Below are 8,308 nucleotides of genomic sequence, written 5' to 3'. Positions count from 1 at the left end.
CTAGTGTCCTATAAGCGGTCTCCTTTACAGAAAAACCACACCTTCCTAAAATTCGCCCAACAGACCGAGGTCGATAATTCGTCTTCCCTGCTACAGTCCTTACATGCCCATTCCATTTCATATTGCTTTACAACGTTAGGTCTAGATATTTAATAGACCTGACTGTGTCAAGCAACTCACTACTCATAATGTTTCAAACATCATGGGTTCGTTTTTCCTACTCATCTGCATTAACCTACGTTTTCCTACGTTTAGAGCTAGATGCCATTCATTACACCAACTAGAAATTCTAAGTCATCTTGTATCCTCCTACAGTCACTCAACGGCGACACCTTACTGTCTCATTATATGATATACACCAAAGTTCGACTATTGTTACGTGTCAGCGTCTCAGGTTTAAGACATGTACTTCTTACCTGTCCCAACTTTCTTCGTTTTCCTGTGGGTCATCATTCTCATCATTGACAAACTACCTATTGGCTTCTGTCTCGGGTTCTTCGGCCGACGTTCATCTAATGATTTTACTGACGTTTCGCCAGCACGAGTGGCTGGCATTGTCAGAGCTTCACCTTCCATCGCCGGTGGTGAAATGGAGCCTAGCTCGCGGCCGCAGATTATATGTACCTGGCGCGCCACCTTCCGAGGGCTTCTCCGCGGTCATTTCCGGTGCGGTTCTCCTCTTGCTATCTGCGACGTTCGTTCGCTGCAGTATGGGAAGCCAGGATCCGTTTACCTTACGGCTTTCCTCTTTCTTGTTGAAACTGTTCGCGTGTGTTTGTATTTCTACAGCTTCTCCGAAGAAGCGCGTGTGATAGTGCTTCTCTACAGCCGGAACTTCCGTGTCGGCGAATTTTATTACGTGGTCGGTGTCACGCAGTGCGTACTCTGCACGGCCGATTTTGCCACTTGCCCCAACTTGCAATGTCGCTTATGTTCTTTGATCCTGGTGTTGACTGATCGTCCAGTCATTCCGACATAAACTTTACCGCATGTGCATGGTATAAGGTATACTCCCGACATTGCAAGTGGGTCCCTTTTCTCCTTTGCCGATCTAAGACACTCTTTGATCTTCCTTGTCGGTTTGAAAATCGTCTTTACGCCATGTTTGGGCAATATACGGCTGATTCTGTCCGTCACTCTGGGAATGTATGGCAGAAAGGCCGTACCCGACATTTCTTTTTCTGATTCTTTACTTCGACGAGTGTTTCGCTCTGTTACACTTCTAAAACAATTTTTTGAGTACCCATTGAGATCGACCAAGTAATAAAATTTGCCGACACGGAATTTCCGGCTGTAGAGAAGCACTATCACACGCACTTCTTCAGAGAAGCTGTAGAAATACAAACACACGCGAACAGTTTCAACAAGAAAGAGGAAAGCCTTAAGGTAAACGGATCCTGGATTCCCGTACTGCAACGAACGACCGTCGCAGGTAGCAAGAGGAGAACCGCACCGGAAATGACCGCGGAGAAGCCCTCGGACGTTGGCGCGCCAGGTACATATAGTCTCGCCCGCGAGCTCGGCACCAGCACCAGTTCACCACCGGCAATGGAGGGTGAAGCTTTGACAATGCCAGCCACTCGTGCTGGCGAAACGTCATTAAAATCATTATATGAACGTCGGCCGAAGAACCCGATACAGAAACCAATAGGCAGTTTGTCAACAAGTGGCCACGAAAGCCTTAATAATTTTGTATTCTGATCATTCTTTCGACTGGTATGATGGAGCCTGCCATCATTTCCCCTTCTATACCAGCCATTCGTGCCGGAGTACGACTTACACTCAACGTCGACAATTACGAAGGCTATTCATAAATTAATCTGCGATTGGCTATTAAAAACAAAGTGGTTCATTCTCCATATTCGACAGTATTTGTTTAGTTCAATGCAATGTTTCTTCGAACATGCAGGCATGTCCGAGGAAACACTGCATCGAAATGTACAGACACTGTCAAATACAGACAACGCTCTACTTTATTTCACGCAAAAAGCCAGTGAACCTAATGATAAAATGAGGGAATCACGAAGTGTGCGAGCACTATGGGACACACACACTAGGAAGTATGAAGATCTGGATCAGTCCTGGATAGCCGAAATGGTTAATACAGCTTCTCGTGACATGCGAGAAATCGATGGTTTAAGTCCCGGCCCGTCGCAGATTTCCACATGTTTCTGCGAAATTGTGTCGCTGTATAGCCGCATCCGCAGTTTGCAAGTACATTTCATAATATGAAAAATAAACAAATGCTTGTAGCTTAATGCCGAATGCATGGTTGGAAAAGAAGACATTGAAGGTGACGGTGCTTTAGTCAGTTCTCTGTTGCATTCGTCAGTGTACAAGCTGCAAGCGACTGAAATGGACGGCGTCACTTGAGTCTCCCGCCAGTTGCGAGATACAGTCTCTTATTAAATTCCTGAATGCAGGAGGAGTCGATACCGCCGAGCTTCGTCTTCGATTGTGTCGTGCGTACAGGTATGCTGCTATGAGTGACTGCTGTGGGGAAGGGGTGAAGAAAATTAAAGGCTGGTCACACGCATGTGCATGACGAAAGTGGTCGAGCAAGCTACTGAGATGTGACTGATGAACTTGTGCAACATATGCACGAAAGTGTGTGTGCAACACATTAGTTCACAATTTCTGAAATTTCTGAAGACGTGCTCCACATTTAAAGGACATCTCACTTTAACAATGTCACAGAGAGGTTAGGTTACCATCAGTTTTGTACACGGTCAGTAACTGATGCGTACAAATCTGAAAGAATGAGCTTAGCTTTGACATTCCTGTAGTCAAATTATGAAAAGGGGCAGAAATTTCTGAAAAGAATCGTCACTAGAGACTAGACTTTAGAGCTATGCATGAACTCTGAAACAAGGAACAATTCCAACAGTGGATGAATACTCAGTCTCCCAATAAGTCGAAAGAATTCTCGTTACTCTCAAATAGCAACGTGATATTTACAGTGCTTTGGGACTGCAAAGGAGTTTTGACAGCAGATTTGATGAGGGTGTCGCATGAGAATACTGTGACATCACAACTTTGTTGTGAGACTCTTACGGAATTCCGTACGTCAATCCAAAACCATCGGTGCAGTATAATTATCAAAAGAATCATTCTGCTTCACGATATTGAATAGTTCCGTACTGGAAATCGAACAATGGAAAAGCTCTGACTTCTCGTCTGGAATATCTTTCGAATTCTTCCCCAAGATGAAGGCCTGACTGGCTACCCAACACGTCACGAACAACAATGACCTCAAGAATGTTGCCGACAACTGCTGAAGCGCGAGGTTGCATCTTTCCTTGAAAAAGTGACAAAGATGCCGGTATCACGGTATGAAAAATGTTTGAATTTGAGTGGTGCCTACGTGAAGTAATTGCCATTACGCATGATCACAGACCGTATATAAAAATTTTCAATAACTAATCGAATGTTATTTTAACAATAGCTTCCATAGTTGTTACAAACACTCTGTTTTCATCTACACTTTCTGGCGTCAACAGCTCACAGCACCCTCTAGCATCATCAAAGTTATTACCTAATCTCTTAAAACATGTCTTAGCCATCCCGTCCGCCCTCCCCCCCCCCCCCCCTCCCCCCTCCGTCAACACTCTTCTTCTGTTTCTCATTCTTGTTATATTACTTTTCTCGGCAATTCTGCGAAGAACAATCTAGTTTCCTATAAGTAGACTTAATTTGTAACGTCGTTCTGTAATACTAAATCTCAGTCGCTTCGATTCTCTCATTTTCCGATTTCTCTACAGTCCATGATTCCCTTCCATAAAACGCTGTGCTGCAGAAGAACATTCTGAGACATTTCTGAAATTTAACTGCGTGTGTGTTGTTAGTAGACTTTTTGTAGAGGTATGCTCTGTTTTCCTGCCCTTATGTCCTCCTGTCTTCCAAGTTAGCAGCACCTCTCCGCCCCTGTTATCACACGTCAGAATATGAGACATCAGTGGCACAATGTCAGGGTTTGGTTGAGAATGATACTCATGCCATTGAAGTTAAGTCCTTCAACATCCACTAAAAACATGAGGTACTGTCAAAATACTTGCAGGGATTGGCACACTGCCGACAATGAGCCACGTGACACTAATGGGAAACACAACATACGCAAAAATAGTCCACGGGTCGTGAGCTCCGCTTAGTGCATGCTGTCTCTCCGCCAAAGCCAAAAAGAACGTCGAAACTGGATGGCAACGCCCTATCACACAACATGACAGAATGAGATGAGTATCGCTTCCTCATGTTGAGCTTCAGATTTGATGTAAGAGTTCACAATGCGTCGTCTCTGGATGTCAAGAATGGGCCGCGGTTGCGGAGTTAGAGCTGCAATCTTTTGGCTTACAGCATCTCACGCATGAACGAATTCAAGCTAGTGTAGTGAGCGGGCTACTCTTCATGCGTGAGTCCTCTACCATCTTGCCCGCCCATTACCACTCATCAAACTGAATCATGTTAACAATCAGGTACGTGTTTTGAGAGGCACAGTATCATATTTCTGCTGGCGACTTAATTACTTAATCAGACGTAGTGCAAAGTACAAATTCTTAAATAATTTGGGCTGAAAGTTTTCCCTTTACCTTAAAATGGGCAACTCGTGATACATCACACTACCGCTCGTTCATCAGAGTCGTTCTCAACATTCAGCAGTGTCGCGCACCACGACCGCTTGTTGTCACACCAGCTGACTTCTATCTTGTCCAATGAACATTTTATGTATGTCGCCATATTAATGCACCAGATTACAAACTCGTTGAAACTTTACACTGTCAAACTGCAACATACGATCTATTTGAAATACGCTCGTTCACTCTCTTTTAGTCACAACTTCCTTGATCGCTTTTGCAGGATTTATGACTGTTAATTGGTTTAGATTCTAATTAATCGTCTTCCAGTGACAGTAATTCAAATATACTATCAGTTATAAGTATTTGTAAAAGTATTAAAATTGAAAGATAGAAATTACTGTAAATTGTGACTTACTGTATTCTAACAGTCAGAAATAATAACTGTTATAGATTATTTAAACATTTATATCTTTTATGTTGTAACTGTACAAATAATTTAAGCATACTCACACGCCTTCTACGAACATAGCTGTTCCGTGTTTAAGCCACGATGGATGAGCAGGTACCTCAAATTCAAAGGTATTAAAATGTGCTAACGCTGAAGCGTCTATTGATGTTATTTCTCTGTCAATATTTGTGATCCGTACCATGAAACCACTAAGAAATCCATTTTGGCTGTCTCTGGTTTGTACAGTAAGCATAGTAAGAGTCAAAGAAGCTCGAATTTGCGATTTCAATGGAGTATAAGAACTTTTCCACCAAATTATTCGATGATTGCAATTTTCCACTTTGAAACACTTCCGACTAATGATTTCAGCATGGACAACCAGCTGATGAGGCAGACATCCGAAACGAATAGATGCGTCTTAAAGTTTCTTTATTATGTGTTGTGTGCTTAATAAATAAGATTGATTTTACATCCGCTACGTCAGCTCCACTTCTTTTACCCATTTAAATGAAAATTTTGTTATCAAGCAACACCGTTTTCCAGTAGACATTATACGAACACTAATATTCACAGCGCATTTAGATTGGAATTTTTACTTTGTCGTCCAGTATACGGAAAAATAATATTTTAGAAGCTTGAATGACTTCATTGCTTACACGCAATACTTTTTTAATAAATAGAAATAAATTTTTATACCTACTTCATAACATTCACGACTAGCCGATTATTGACAAAAATGAAAAAATTAAGGCTTTTTTTCAAAATTTTACAGCAGCACCAAATTCATGGTTGTATCTCGCTTCCAGAAGATGAGCAACATTAGGTGAAATGCAGCTAGATATTCACTACGAATAAATCACACATACCACTGGAGGACGTCTGAGGATAAAGCTTTACAACTTCGAAGAACTAAAGTTACATAATTTTTGTTTATTATCAAGTACATGTCTGCAGCCCTCGTGCAATTGAAATCCCCAAGCCGACCGCCGTGGCCGAGCTGTTCTAGATGCTTCAGCCCGGAATCGCGCTGCTGCTACGGTCGCAGGTTCGAATCCTGCCTCGGTCATGGATCTGTGTGATGTCCTTAGGTTAGTCAGGTTTAAGTAGTTCTAAGTGAAGGGGACTGATGACCTCAGATGTTAAGTCCCATAGTGCTTAGAGCCATTTGAACCATTTGAAATCCCCAAGCCACAGTACCGTAGCGTGCCGCTACGTGGTCCGAAACAAAATGAAGCAGCCCACTGATAGAGTACACACGAGTAATCTCTGCAGAACGCCGCTGTCACAGCATTCCGAGAAAACATAGACAGTGGCGTAGATTTTCCGATGATTAATCTCTGCAGAACGCCGCTGTCACAGCATTCCGAGCAAACATAGGCAGTGGCGTAGATTTTCCCATGATTGAACCACTCCGTAAAAGAAACCAAGAATGTTCATTGCCGCGCCCTAACAGGGGCTAGAAGGAAGACAGGGGTTACAACTCTGTCTGTAGTTTCCCAGGGTAAACTCCCAGTGAAAGCAGGCTGGTCGCGTGGATCAGCTCGAGATAATGTCACAGGGCAGCGATGACAGGCGCGTATTTTGGGATTCGATAGTATCTCGCAGCAGAAGGCTCAAGCTTACTTATGGATCCGATTATTTATTTTCAATCAGAATGACTACTACAGCCGAACGATCTAAGGCGCTGCATTCATGGACTTTTCGGCTGATCCCGGCGGAGGTTCGGGTCCTCCCTCGGGCATGGGTGCGTGATTTCACATAAATTTGAACATTTTTTTGACTACTACACCGAATGATAATTCTGAAAATTAGAAAAAGCAAAGGGTCCAACAGGTTGCACAGCAGAAGTCAGCACTGAGTCCGAGCTGTGAGAGCTAACCGAAATAGTAACAACTAGCAGCACTGTAAAGTACGAACTTTGAGACCAGCACTCCAGGTGAGAAGATAAGACCCGTCGCAGCTTACCCGAGGCCGGCGACGAGCGACACGCAGTTGGCGCTCCAACGATTTTACTGACAAATTTGTCTGAAAACAAAAACATGGGTTGTTGAAGGACAGTGGCTGTGCATTATTTTTCCCTTCCAATGCACCGGCACTTTACAGGCTTCGCCTAACCTGACGACTGTCTCTGTACCTCCGGGACGTCTGTGTACAATCGCATTTAGATGTCTCCCTTTCTCCTACTCGGTAGGTAGGGACGTTGCTGGTATTTACACTAAGAAATTCCAGGACTGGTAGCAACAGCATTCAGCTGAAACCTACTGGTCATTGCCACTCCTATTACGGCTAGTAATAACAGTGTTTTACGTCGCTTGGTCCCTCTCTGAGGCTTGTCGTGAGTCGGTACCGCTGTAGTAGCACTCTAACCTGTGTAAACCGTCTGAAGCTGCTGATCTTAGAAGCAAGTACCAAGCTTGCTGCCTCCGCTAAGACGTGCCATTTTGTGACCATCTTCGACTGTGACGCTTTACAAAACCATCTTTGTGGTGTGTGTAGGTACTAATTAATTCTCTGAAGTGAAACTTCTTCCATGTGATAACTGCCCTGAGAGTATGGAATTAGTAGGGCTCTAGCGTTACTGTTTATCTCCGGTAACTTAAACACTAGCACATTTGCCTGCGCTCTGCAGTCTCTAACTTCCTATCTTGGAACGCTCTTGCTGGCTTCTAACACCCTTAAGCTTAACAATTTACAAGTAAATACAGCGTCAATATATGACATTACATCGCTCTCTTTTCGAATTATATATAAGACTGTGTCGTTTCCAGGAGGCGTGCTAGATGAACAGATTGGTCTATAAACGAGGCTTGTCCATTCATCGTGGGCTACATATCATATTCTTTCTGCGTGTGAGAAATGGGTCTGGCTACTTACCATCCATGGAGGGCAACCTTTCCAAGACAACAATCTGAACTATACAGTGTTAGATGAATACTGATTCTATAGAACACTGAAATGGCAAGGTGTGATTCTAATTTGTAGCAAATGAATTTTCCAACTCCTGAGATACGGTTTATAAATAACAGATCGGCAAAAGACTCTGAAATTTTGTAAGAATAGATAAATGTTACGTTTTTCTGATTTTCTCTATTTTTATAAGAATCTTGTCACTGCCCAATCTCGTATCATTCAAGGTAATTCTTTCTTTAAAAAATCTCTCAAAGTATAAGTAGCTCCTGTACTGAAGAAATAAAAAATTCAGAATGGAAAAAAGGAAACTTAAACTTGTTGTAGATACTCTTGGGAAGTCCTGTCAATTTCAAATATGCGAAAAAGGTATGCGGCTCCC

Source organism: Schistocerca americana, chromosome 2 (genome assembly GCF_021461395.2).
Source record: "Schistocerca americana isolate TAMUIC-IGC-003095 chromosome 2, iqSchAmer2.1, whole genome shotgun sequence".
Classification (NCBI taxonomy): Eukaryota; Metazoa; Arthropoda; class Insecta; order Orthoptera; family Acrididae; genus Schistocerca; species Schistocerca americana.
Note: the sequence above shows the minus strand (reverse complement) of the source record.